We start from the raw sequence: 13235 nt of genomic DNA on the forward strand, positions 1-13235 counted from the left end.
CCTGACAGAGCCTCATTTCTGCTCCTTTTCCTCCAGCCCTCACGCTTTGCTCACACAGCAAGCCCAGATGACGAAAGTTTTTCCTGTGGGATGGAAAGAAGTCTTTATAGGGATGAAGGGCTGGTGCAGAACATGAGCTTTTCCATCACCATGTCAGGACAAATCCAATGAAAATCAAGGCTGGGTTTGCTAAATGTGTTTGGCATGTTCCTCCAAGGCACGAGCATTGCTTCTTTACCATAAATAACCTTAATATTTCACCTGCTGCTGAAATACTTCCTCTGTGGTGGAAGAGTTTTGGACTCAGGCTCTTCTGAGCAGATCTCTGCATCCCTCAGCAGGACTTACACCTGCCTGAGAGAAGTCAAGAGGCTCCTTGACCTTTTGTCTCACCAAATTTTCCATGTTTGGAGGTTTCTGGCGTGTTTTGCTCTGGAATGACCCAGTTGTTTCCATATCTCTTCTTGGGCAATGACCTCAGGCCAGGTTTCCAGAAATGGCATTTCCCCACACTCTGGACCCGTGTTCCTGGCTGAGATGATGGATGCCTGCTGTGAAGGCACAAAACCTCACGTGTTGATATGGCCAGGGCTTTGGGATGGAATTAAAACCAGGGGGAAGAGTTCTCATGGATCTCCTCTCTGGCCTCAGCACAGCAGACATGGCTCTGCTGGTGATGTGAAGCAGAGGTGCAGCCCTGGGGTGGGTTTGGGGCATCTGAGGAGCTCTCTGGAGTGTTGGGAGGTATCTCAGGTGTGTTTTGGACACCTGAGGAGCTCTCTGGAGTAGCTGTGAGTGTTTTGGGTATCTCAGGAGTGTTTTAGGGGTCTGAGGAGCTCTCTGGAGGTGCTGTGAGTGTTGGGAGGTATCTCAGGAGTGTTTTAGATGTCTGAGGAGCTCTCTGGAGGTGCTGTGAGTGTTGGGAGGTATCTCAGGAGTGTTTTAGATGTCTGAGGAGCTCTCTGGAGGTGCTGTGAGTGTTGGGAGGTATCTCAGGAGTGTTTTAGATGTCTGAGGAGCTCTCTGGAGGAGCTGTGAGTGTTTTGGGTATCTCAGGAGTGTTTTGGAATTTCTGAGAGCTCTCTGGAGGAGCTGTGAGTGTTTTGGGTATCTCAGGAGTGTTTTGGGTATCTCAGGTGTGTTTTGGGGGTCTCAGGAGCTCTCTGGAGGTGCTGTGAGTGTTTTGGGTATCTCAGGAGTGTTTTGGGAGTCTGAGGAGCTCTCTGGAGGAGCTGTGAGTGTTGGGAGGTATCTCAGGAGTGTTTTAGATGTCTGAGGAGCTCTCTGGAGGAGCTGTGAGTGTTTTGGGTATCTCAGGAGTGTTTTGGGGGTCTGAGGAGCTCCCTGAAGATGCTGTGTGCCATGCTGGGTGTATGGCACGTGTGACAGATTTGAGGAGCTGCAGCCTGGTGCTGTTTTTCAGAGCTGTTCACGTCAGCTGAGCGCTGGTGAGGAGCTGTCCAGGGCTGGTTTGTACCGAGGTGATTCCTCAGGGGCCGACTGAGAGGAGATTTTGCGTATCAAGAGCCATAGATTGGACTGTATAAATATAAAATATAAGGGATTTACACTGGAGATCTGAGGAGCTCTTTACCAGGAGATAAATATCAAGACAGATGCATCAGACATATGGGAGATCTCAGGTGATGATTATAGAGGTAGAGGGAATACCTGGAGGTGATGTATAATGGATTGTATAATGTATTATACAATCATAATATATATTATGATATTATATTATGTATTATAATATTATATATAATATATAATGTTATATTATTATATTATATATTATTATAATATATTACGATATATTATTATATAATTATATTATATTATGATACATATTATATATTATTATATTATTATATATTATATATTATATATTATTATAATATATTACTATATATTATTATATAATTATATTATATTATTATATATTATTATATTATTATATTATTATATATTATTATATTATATATTATTATATTATATTATGATATAATATTTATATCATAATATATATTATGATATAAATATTATTCAATACATTATACAATATATATATATTGTATAATGTTTTGAGGGACATTCATCAGATGGATTTTGAAGGTCTGAGGGGATCACTAGAGGTGATCTATTTGGAGAGATCTGGTGAATTTTACCCCTTGTATTCCTTTTTTTTCTGCAAACACAAAACACCCCAATGGCTGTGCTGGTCCTTGCTCATCTTCCTTTTTCCACTGAAGCTGCTGAGATGGGCCTGGAAATCTCAGTCCCATAAAAAACAGATTTTTGGCAGTTGCAAAATCTTCTCTAGCATATGGCTGGACTTTTCTTTATTAAACAATGTCTGGGAACTCCCCTATTTTGGAGGTGGTGTCTGCTCCCCATTTCACTCTGTCTGAGCCCAAAAACACATTTACACTCAAGGAAATATCATAACTGACCAGGGAAATGGCAACTGCCAGCATGGAATGGGGACACAGCAATCATCAGGTGCTGTTTCATTCCTTTTTTTTCCTTTTTTCTCCTTTCCAGACTTGGATTGTACCAGTAACCCTCAGTGTGATCCCGTGACAAACTTCCATCACCCAGCAGGAGTGGAAAAGGAGGGGACAGGACGAGTTCAGCCTCCATCCTCTGTGGGCAGACCAACAGCAACTTCCATTTCTGGACGTATCTCGGTTCGACCTCTAAAAATCTGATTTATTTTTTGCCCTTTCCTGGAGATGTTCAAGTCTGCTGGGGAAAACCCCTGATCTAGCTCAGACATCAGTCCTGTTTTCCCACCTTTATTCCTTAATTCCTCCTATTTTCCCCATCATCCTTCAGAAAAAATTAAGAATGACTTGCCATCCATGGATTCATTGACCCTGCCAGAATACCTTTCCTAGTGCAGACCTTCATCCTTTGCTTAATATTTCACTTTCTCATTTCATCATTTGCTCTCAATATTCAAATATTTCATTTTTGCTTTCCCAGGTTGTGATCCCTACCCAGTTTTCGGGGCAGTGGGAGGACAATTCCAGGGGCTCCCTGAGCACCCCCTAACAGTAAGGCTGCTTTGCTTTATATTAATTAATCAATTATATATATTAATTGTGCAATTATGTACATTAATTGAGTAGGATGTAGCGAGTCATGACCTTGGGTTTATTTGGTGGCTTTATCTGGAGGGATTTTTGCTGTGTTCTGTTGCATTTAAATCAACCCTTCCCTAAATGCAGTGAGCATTTCAGAGCAGAATTACACTTATTTTTATTTTTTTTTTTAAGAAATCAGTCTGTGCAGGGAGTCTTGTTTTAAAGCTCAAGTGTAGATAACATATTGTTAAGAGCCCTACAAGGCATAAGCAGCCTGGAGGAAAACACAGATATATTTTTGTGAAAATACTCTGAAATATAGGCTGTTGTCGCTGCAAAATTTTGGCACAGCCAGCAGTAGGGTGCAGAGAAATGGTCACCAACTAAAAATAAACGAAATGCAGGGCTTAAAATAAGATATACATGAAACCAAGGGTTTCACAGTCCTTTAGTCAACCCCAATCACTAAAATTAGGGCTTGACAGAGTGACAAATGTGCTTGATCCGTGCCAAAACCAGGGCACCCGGCAGGTGACACAGAAAATAAAACCCTGTTGGCTACAGCTTCCCTCCTGCAGGAGCAAAGAGAGATCTTTGGTCACTGAAAATGGGAGTGGAACCTTCAAAATGTGTAAATATTCTACAAAGGTTTATTCCTAAACTGGTTTTAAGTGGGGGCTTCTCAGGGAAAGCCCCAAAACCATCATTTGGTTCATGGCCCTGCAGAGCATCTTTTATTTGAATCTTTTCTTTTGAGTCTTGCCTCCTCTGAAAGTCCCTTTTTGTAAGAAGCAGCCAACAGGGGGAGGATTGTCTTTAAGCCCTGATTCTTGCTGGTGACCTTGCTTCAGCCAAAACCACAAAAACACAAAAACCACACGATGAAGGAAGTGATGAATTTCTCCTCAGCCTGATTTTACCCCTTTCTGATAAAGGTGCAGGTTCATGTTGGAATTACCTTTCTGGTGAGTGTGGGGAGGATTGGGGTCACCACAATGACCACTTTTCAGGGGGATCCTCTCTGCTTGATGCCCTCTTTCCAATCTGTATTTCAAACTGAGCTTTGCCCAGTGCTTGCCTAGAAGTGATGCCTTGGAGAGGCTCCCTAGAGCAGAGCCCAGACAGAGTTGAGAGAATAAAGTGGGGATTTACTGAAGGCCTTTAACAGACACACCCTGGGCAGCCAAAGCCTCCCAGAGGCTGCCCCCAGGCTGGACAATGGGCACCAGTTTTCCAGCCAGATCTAAGTTTGGTCCATTTGCATATCAGGGGTTAATTGTGCAATTACAGCTCCAGGTAATGAAGCCACGTTCCCCCAGTTTGCCCCTCCCCAGTTCACTGCTGTTTGTATTTTTGGGGGGCTGAGGCTGTTGGGTGTCCCTGGCTTCCAGGCCCAGAGGAATTGTTTTGTGTGGCCAAGGTGTGAAGACAGCAGCTGACACTTTATGTGGAATTTAGAGTTATGCACTGTGGGATTTGGAAAATATAAAGACTCAAATCTCAAGGCATCAAAAGGACTGGGTTCCCTGCCACAAATTTTGTGTGCATTGGGTTGTTCTCTTTGGAGGAGCTGGGTCTGTGGAGGACACAAAGTGCAACCTGGCCTGGAGGTATCTCCTGCAGGGAGACCAAACCTGAACTGCAAATGGTGCCAACAAGGTCCAGACACCTTCCTGTAAAGACACAGAAAGATGTGATGGTGCTGGGTGTCCACTTAATTACCTTCTGCAACGCTGGGCTGGCATTGCTCGAGGTGGTTAATGACAGAAATTACCTGAAGTCTTCTGAGAAACAACTTGATTTCCCTTGGATTTCTCCACTGTGTGTTGGTCCCACGATTTCCAGGCACAAAACTATTTCAGCTTTTCTTCTCCTGAAGCCCCTATGACCACAAGATGCACCTCTGAGGCCAGGCCATACCTTTTGTCATTGTGAAAAATAAATGGTGAAAGAATTTATCACATCTGTCTCACACCATGAACACTTTCCAGTCCTTTTTTGACTCAAATCTCCTCATTGTGTTGAGTTCAGGCCAGGCTGAGGTTTACTCCCATTTGGAGTAAATGGAGAAGACATTCTTATTAAGCATCACTAAAGGAGTTTGAAACCCACTGTAACTCCCTATAAATCACCATGTCATATCTCAAACATCTCTTTTATCATTCAGGCTGGAAATATGGCCAAAAAATTGCTTTCAAATGGGCAAATGAAAGATGTTTCAATTGTGGTGATTAATCAAGGTGCTCCCATCTCAATCTTTAGTGTCTTGGCTCAGGGTTTGGGTAGGGACAACTCTCTGTAGATGCCAGAAAGCCTGACATGCCTCAAGTAAAACCTTATTTTTGTTTTCTGGCCAGCAGAGTCAAAAAATTCCCTGTTTTTCACAGGGAATTTTACATTTTATATAGAAATTCAGGAGGAAGGTAAGATGGGGAGAAGCCAGAGAGTTGCAAGAGAGGGATGTAAAGTAAAAACTGTGAGTCAAGAACTCCGATTTATGGGGCTCCAGAGGGAGTTTTTCCCCCTCCCAAGGGGAAAATTTCCAAGCATGATAGCAGGATATAGCAAGAAATGAGGCAGATTTAAGGGAGGATTTTATTTGGTGTGCTGTGGAATTGCTGTTTTCCTGATTTTCCCAGTCAGGGAAGTGGGAAGTCTTTGCATGAACTCTCACCTCCCCTGTGTTTCTGCAGTTGGGTTCACTCTGCCGTTTTTAGCAAGTCCAAAAAAAAAAATGCTGTGTTTACCTGGTGATACTCATGGAGGTTTTGGGAGATTTTACATAAAACCTGTGAGATTTGAGTTGCAGAACAAACACCCCAGGAAGGCATTAAATTGAAATAGTCTCTAAAAATATGGAAAATTGCAGTATTGATTATGGGGTGTTTATGGACTGCAGCAACATTTACAAAAAGTCCTTGGTTTGTGGTGGGATCTGTGCCAGAATTGTTGGCAGTGTTGTGGGTCCTGCACTGGCATTGGTCTGTTTTGCATTTTGTGATATTTGCAGAGGCAGAGAAATTGGTTGTTGTTATTTAATAATGGTTTTTCCCAATTTAGTGCCCCCTCCCCAGGTCTCCAAAACTTCCTGCAGCTCATCCTGCCCCTCATAGAGAAAAGAGAAAAATAGAGAAAATTTTAGAATTTTTTTTTTCTAAATTTTTAATAATTCCTAAAATTTCTAAAAAATTATTTCAAAAATAGAGAATAGAGAAAAGAGGCACACAAGGGAAAGATCATGGGTTGGGATGACAATTTACCTGAAACAGCAATGAAATAGGAAAATGAGCTTGTGACAGCAATACAAGTAACAAAAGTGTGCAAAAGAGAGGATGGAGCTTTACCCAAGCACAGCCCAAACAGCTCCCTCTGCTCAGGACCAGCATGACCCCACTGCTCTGCTGTGCTTGCTCCACAGGAATGAATTCCCTTCTCAGAAGAGAGAAATTCCCTTTCCCCTGCCCCTGGCAATGACATGATTTGGTGTCAAATAATATGAGGGTCTGGTGAAGTTCCCCTCCCAGCTATTGTAAAAATTCACTCTGTCCTGGTTGAAGCCAGGGCTTTGGTCAGGGACTGCAGGTGTCAGTTTGGAATGGAAAAATTAAGCAATGGTTTAATCTTTGCAGAGCATGAGAGTTTTTGAGCGTGTTTTTTCTCAGCTACCCGTCCTCAAGCAGCAGCTCTGATGTCACCTTTGGTCTTGGGACAGAAGTTTTGTGGAATTCACAAATATTACAGTTTCCCACGGCCTTGTTCACCTTCACTTAAACCTCTTCTTCCAGCTCATGTCTCCAAAATTTAATCACATTTTTCCCATCTCTTTTTTTGTCCTGTGAGAAGCTCTTCTTAACCTGGCAGGGGCCTTGGGGATGGAGCCTCCAATGCCATCTGTCACAGCATCCTCTGCACAAAATGTCCACAGCCTGTCACTGGTGGGGACCTGCAGGGCTCCATCCTCCACCCCCTGCACCTCAACATCTTCAGAAATGACTGAGACACAGAACTGGAAGGGATATTAAATATTAATCAAGTTTGCAGACAATACAGAACTGATCTGTTGAGTCCCCTGAAGGCAGGGAGGCCCTGCAGAGACCTTGACAGATTTCAGCACTGGGCCATCACCATGGAGCTGAAGAAGGGAAAGTGCTGGATTCTGCACCTGGAGGTTCAGACAGACAAAGGAAGGAGATGCTGGAGAGCAGCTCTGCAGAAAGGGACCAGGTCCTGGTCAATGAAAGGTTGAATTTGAGTCAGCAGTGAGGAATTTATGATTTTTTTAATGATATTTATGATAATTTAGGAGTTGAATTTGAGGCAGCCTTGTCCTGGGGGGCTTCAGGCCCAGCATCAGCAGCTGGGTGAGGGAAAGGATTGTCCCAGGTGGCCTCAGCTGGAGTCCTGTGGGCAGATTTGGGCACAAAATTGATATTGGACCATTAGAGAGCATCCTAAGGAAGGCAACAAAAATGGTGAAGGGTCTTGAGGGGAAGCTCAAGGAGGAGCAGCTGAGGGTGCTTGGTCTTGGAGGAGGTTGAGAGGAGTCTACAACTTCCTTGTGAGGGGAAGAGGAGGAGCAAACACTGCTCCCTGCTCTTGGTGCCCAGAGACAAGACCCGAAGGAATGGCCTCAAGTTTTATCAGGGGAGGCTTAGGTTGGGTATTAGAGAAAGGTTCTTCACCCAGAGGGTGTTTGGGCACAGGAATGGGCTCCCAGGGCACTGGGCACGGCCCCAGGGCTAGCAGAGCTCCAGAAGAAGGTGGACAATACCCTGAGGCACGTGGTGGGACTCTTGGGGATGCTGAGCTCCATCATCCCTGGGGATCCTTCCCAGCTCAGACTATTCCCTGGTTCTCCTCATTGCCAGTGGGGGTTTGAGATTTGGTGTTTGCAGGGTGGGAATGTGGGTGCTCTGTGATTCCTGACTCATGGAATTAGCAGGTTGTGATGGAGAATGAAGAGCACAAGGCAAGGTTTGAAAGCATAAAGTCTAAAGACTTTGGACTTTGGACATAAATTGTTCAGAGCTAATTGCTCTCAGAGAAGAACTGTTAAAGCATTCATCTGCTCCCAGAAATTTTTTTTTGGACATTTCATGCCCAGCAAGAGGAAGTCTCTGCATTTTTGGGGTTCCTCAGCTACACTTCACTTCAAAGCTTTTTGATTTGCTGAAAAAAAAATCACAGCTTGCTCTTTTGGGAACTTTTCTTGGGCAGAGGGCTGGGTTGCACAAAATTCAAGTATTCTCAGGTTACTTTGAAGAAGCTTCTTTGATGTTTCCCTGTGCCAGTTTGTTTTGGAAGGTGCTTTAATGGTCTTCCCCTATAAAAATAACACTTTAAAATGTATGTAGGTATCTCAGCTCTCCACTTAAAAAAATGAGCAAAGTTGTTTAATGCTGCCGTTCAAGGTACATTAACCTTGTCTACTAAAGCTCTGACTGGCTCTTGCAGGTTTTATTCTCGTGTTTATGTTGCAGAGATATCCCTGGAGCCTTTCAGAGATGGGTATCTTTGGAGAGGAGAGAAATATTTAGCAGTAATTGTTGTTCTCATCAGAAATCCACTGAAGCAGCTCCATCCTTTCTATGGAGCTGAAGTTGGGATGAGGATTAGGAAATATTAATTAAATAAATACTAATAACAATGTAAACATCAAACAAAAAAAAAATAAAATTAAATATCTAGGTGAAAATATTAAATAAATAAATGCTTCTTTTCCTGGTGCTCAGGAACCCATCCACTGACATTCCAAACCAAGACTTTTTTTGGCATTGTCCAACACGGTGTTTCCTTCTCCCTTTTTTCCCAGTGCTTATGTATTGACCAGCAGCTTTTTAAGGAGAAAAATAGAAAAGGGATTTGTTCTGGTCTAGACTTTGTTCTACAGAAATATCAAATCAGTATCTACCTTAACCCATGCTTTCAGCAGAAACACAGGCTCAATTTCTCCCTTTTTTACCATGCAATAACTAATAACAGGATGCTGGGAGGTTATGGAGGTCAGCACTGAGTAAAACCAGCATCTTGGCCGAGAGCAAAAGATGCTCCCAGTGCAAGAAAACCTCCTGGGATTGGATTGAAGAATTTTGGCTATGATATATTGTTAAAAAAAATTAAAACTATTTGATGGCCCAGTGGTGTCTTTGCACACAAACTTTCCTGCTTTCTCCAGATGAGATGATGCATGAGGCTGTTTGGAAGCAACCTTGAACGTGGAGAAATGGTCAAGAATTGGTAATGTCTTGAAAAATTGGATTTTTTTCTGGTTTTGACCATTTAATAACACTTAGTTTATTTTTAATAAGCTCAGGGTGGCATAAAGGACTTCCTGTAATGGCATGAAAACCTGGTATTCATCTTTCAGGGTAATGTGTGAATATTGGCAGAAACAGACAAAAAAAGTGAGGATTTGTTGATAGAAATAGGACATTCAAGAGGAGAGGGTCACTCTTAATTTGCTTTATGGCCAATCAAGAGTTTGGGTGAGCCTGTCCTGGTGGCTCTGAGTGAGATGGATCATCCTCTGGAGGATCCTCTCCATCCCTCCTCTGCTGTATTTCCTCATTTGAACTTGGCTGAATGCATATATCACAACCTTCAGCCTGCACAAGCCCTCTCTGAAGATGGTGACATAAAAATCTCTCAGCCTGCAGCGGGGAGAGCGTGACTGACACGGCGTCGTTGTGAATCTCACAGCATCCCCTCTTCAAAAAAATCCCCCTCAGACAAGGAAATCTGCTCTTAACACAGAAAAATACCTCCCATGGTATTTTTGGGGAAAAAAAAAACCCCCATCCTTAAGTATCTCTCATAATTTTGTTGCTTCAGGTGGAGATGAAGAAAAGCCTGAAAAGTTGATTTTCTGATTTTTCCTGTTGAATCCCCCTTTATTAATTCCATGTGGGGCAGAAGCTTCTCAATGACTTGAAACTTTTTCAAGTTCCCCATTTTCCCATTGGTTCAGAAACAAGAGTTTGGATTGAATATTAACATTTTGCTTTGAAAACAGTGATGTAGAGTCCAGAAAAGGGAATTTTTATTTTTATTTTTTTCATTCAGCCCCAATTCTGAGCAGCCCTAACCATTCTATTATGAGTTTATGGCTGTTTGATTAATCAAGGAGGTCATATTCACCTAGAGGGTGGTGGGTGACTGACAATACTTTGGTTTTTTAAGTGTTTTAAGGAGTCATGGTAAAAAATTCCAACTTTTCAGCTTAGGCTTTAATTATTTTTACTTGAAAAATGATGAAATATATTGCTGGTAAAAAAAAAAACCAACCCAGCCTATAAATCTGAGAGTCTTTTAGATAGGCACAATTCAGGAAATACATTTCCAACGTAATGGCAACATTTCAGTGATAGCTGAAATAATTTTATTTCATAAGGAAATTTAGGATACTTTGATCTCAAGTCACTGCCAAAACCTGAAGTACTGCTGCTTCCAGAAATGAGAGAGCCTTTATGGGTTTTTATTGCTCACCATTTCTTTCTTCTGTGCAAATCCCCCAGGAGCTGCCTGCAATTCCTGCCTTCCTTCATCTCCAGATCCCCAAATTCACTCTTCACCCAAGATTTGAACATTTCCTTGAGGTGGGCTGGAAGTTGGCAGGGGTTTGGTGCTGCTCTGCTCCTTCCAGTGTCTGGATGCCCACAGCCAAGAGCTCCCACAGAAAAATTAATTAAAGAAATGGGGGAAAGAAGGAAAAGAGAGGAGATTCATGTTATAAAACAAAAAATACAAAAAATAAGGAAGGGTTAATGCATGCAATGACAGCTTTCAACCCTTCCTGTGTTGGCTGCTGATAAATCCAGGGGGCTGACAGCTCTGCACTGTTATCCTGAGATTCATGGCTGGGGGCTCCCACGTGGAACACCTGTCCAGCTTTTCCTGTGGCCACCAGACTCTTTCCTGGATATTTACAGTGCCTGAGTGCATTTGTTTCCCCCAAGATAAATATACTGCTATTGGCAACAGCTGTCTCCCACTTTTATCCTCTTTTTTTTTTTTTTTTCTATCCCCACATTTTGCTGTCAGTCCTATTCTCCAAACAAATCAACACCCATAAACCTCAATGAAGGGCTGGATTTGAGCAGCTTAGATATTATTCAGCAATTAAATTGGGCTCTGGGCTGCCACCTTCTGGGAATAGACTCACCCAAAAAGCTCCCACCCCCCAGTAAATCACCACGTGCTGGTTGTAGGATCGCTCTTGGCAGGAACAATAGATGCCAAGCAGGGTATTTTTCCCAAAATAGCAATGTCTTTTTATTTTTTTTTAGCTTCCCACCCAGATGTCCAGACTGTCACAGTGCTAAATTCTGCTTTTCCCCAGCTGAAACTCTTTCTGGTGGGGAGGTTTTTCCCTTGGTGTTACCCCCTGAGGACACAGATATTTGTGTGCCTGCAGCTGCGAGCTGAGTTTTGACATTGGACATCAAAGATTTTGAGCTGTGAGTTCACTCAGGAGCAGATAATTTTGCCTCCTGCTATTTTGCTGTTGGGAGGAAAAAGATGAAAAGCATCATTTTAATCCCATAAATGCAATATCCTCACTGCTAGAGGTCTGTGTCATGCAAGAACCCTGATCTACCTTCACAATGCACAGGATTTCGGGTGTGATTTCTTACTATTCCATTCGTGGGTTCTCCATATTTATGCAAAGCATAAGAAAGAACAACCTCATTTATTCATGCAAAATAAATTAGAGTTGTTGACTCTCATCCCATGCACACAGCATTTGGTTTTCCTTTTGGATGTGGTGCATTTGTGACCTGGCAAAGCCTGAAGCCTCGAGAAGATCAGAATATTGCACCTCTTCCCCCAAACACCCATGGACCTCCTAGAGAGAACTGCATTTTCCACAAAGATTCCCAGATGTGTCTTGGTTTCTGAGCTCCTCAGTGCCTCTGTTCCTCTTCCTTGCACCCTCCTGCCTGTGACCATTTTGTTGTGAAAGTGATGCTGTATTTTGGTTATATTCCCTCACAATATCTCAGGTTTTTATATAACTCTGCATTTCCTCATGGGGTGGTGCCACAGCTCTTCTCCAGATGAGAAGCCAGTGGGAAAAGCAGTGCACCACAAGGAGGAGATCCCTGGGGAGATGTCATCTCTTACAAAAAGGAGGCATTGTAGAAGGAATTCACCTGTGGAGGACCCAGGAAGATCTGCTGGGTGACTTTGTGAGTTGGCCCAAAGCAGAGCTCTGAGCCACAGAAAGGACAGGACAGAGTTTTTAAAAGAATTTAGGCAAGATTATTGGCTTTTCTTTCTAAAGCAACCACAGAGCTGCAGTGAAATAGTGGGAGAGGAGATATTTTCAGGGCCAAGAGCTGCTTTTGGGTCTCATCTACCACCAGGTCTATTTGTCAGGGACTTTTCCCAGCCACTACAAATTTGTCCCTTCCTGGTACCCCTCTTTTTTTCTCCATCTCTTTTGGACCTGAAGATACAAAAAAATGAGTCTGTTTTCCTCACAGAGAACTTTGGAGAAAGCATCAACTTCCAGAGAGGTTGGAGGTGGTGTGAGGACCATCTCCTCGGTTTATGGGGTGTGCAAAATCCAGGTTTTCTCCCTGGTTCAAATCCAACAAGAGTTTCCACATTTCTGTGCATTCTGTGCAGTCACCTCAGCACAGGAGACAGCTGGGTTGGACAGCACAACATAGGAATATGTTAAATAAATTAATAAATGAATATATTAAATATGGTGGTGAATGTCCACACTGGATTCTCCATGTCCCTTTTGAGGGTGTGACTCTGTGGTGGCTAAAGGCAAAGAGACACATCATTTTGGGAGGGTTTGATGGATAATTTTAAAAATTGCAAGTTTTGCAATTATGGTTTGTCTTTCTGCTTCCAGAAGAGAGGAATAGCTGGAAAGGGGATGGAAATCCCCATTTAGGCACTGTGGTTAGGCATGAGAGGGGGAAAGAAAATGTGCCAGGGTTCACAGGGGAGAAAATACCATGAGTTGCACTGATGGCACCCTCATCTCCAAGAGCTCTCCAGTGAAGATCTCCCTGCCAGTGATCTGCTTCTCTTCCCTCCCAGTGCATTCCTCACCCAAAATCACAAATCTCAAAAATCATTGAATCACAGCCAGGGTCATCAAACCACCTTGAGTTTCTTCCAGGGCTTGTG

The 13235-nt window shown here is 42.9% G+C and overlaps 1 protein-coding gene across 4 annotated transcripts in view; it reads left to right on the forward strand.

Annotated features, from left to right (window-relative positions):
* Window positions 1–13235, forward strand: part of PKNOX2 (PBX/knotted 1 homeobox 2) — a 95868-nt gene that overhangs the window by 51184 nt on the left and 31449 nt on the right. For all 4 annotated transcript variants that reach the window (XM_058856975.1, XM_058856977.1, XM_058856976.1 and 1 more), the window contains 2 exons: window positions 2542–2687; window positions 2986–3056. The gene's annotated coding sequence lies outside the window, so the exon portion shown is untranslated. The remainder of the gene's footprint in view (window positions 1–2541; window positions 2688–2985; window positions 3057–13235) is intronic.

The sequence above is a fragment of the Poecile atricapillus genome, chromosome 25 (assembly GCF_030490865.1).
Source record: "Poecile atricapillus isolate bPoeAtr1 chromosome 25, bPoeAtr1.hap1, whole genome shotgun sequence".
NCBI lineage: Eukaryota > Metazoa > Chordata > Aves > Passeriformes > Paridae > Poecile > Poecile atricapillus.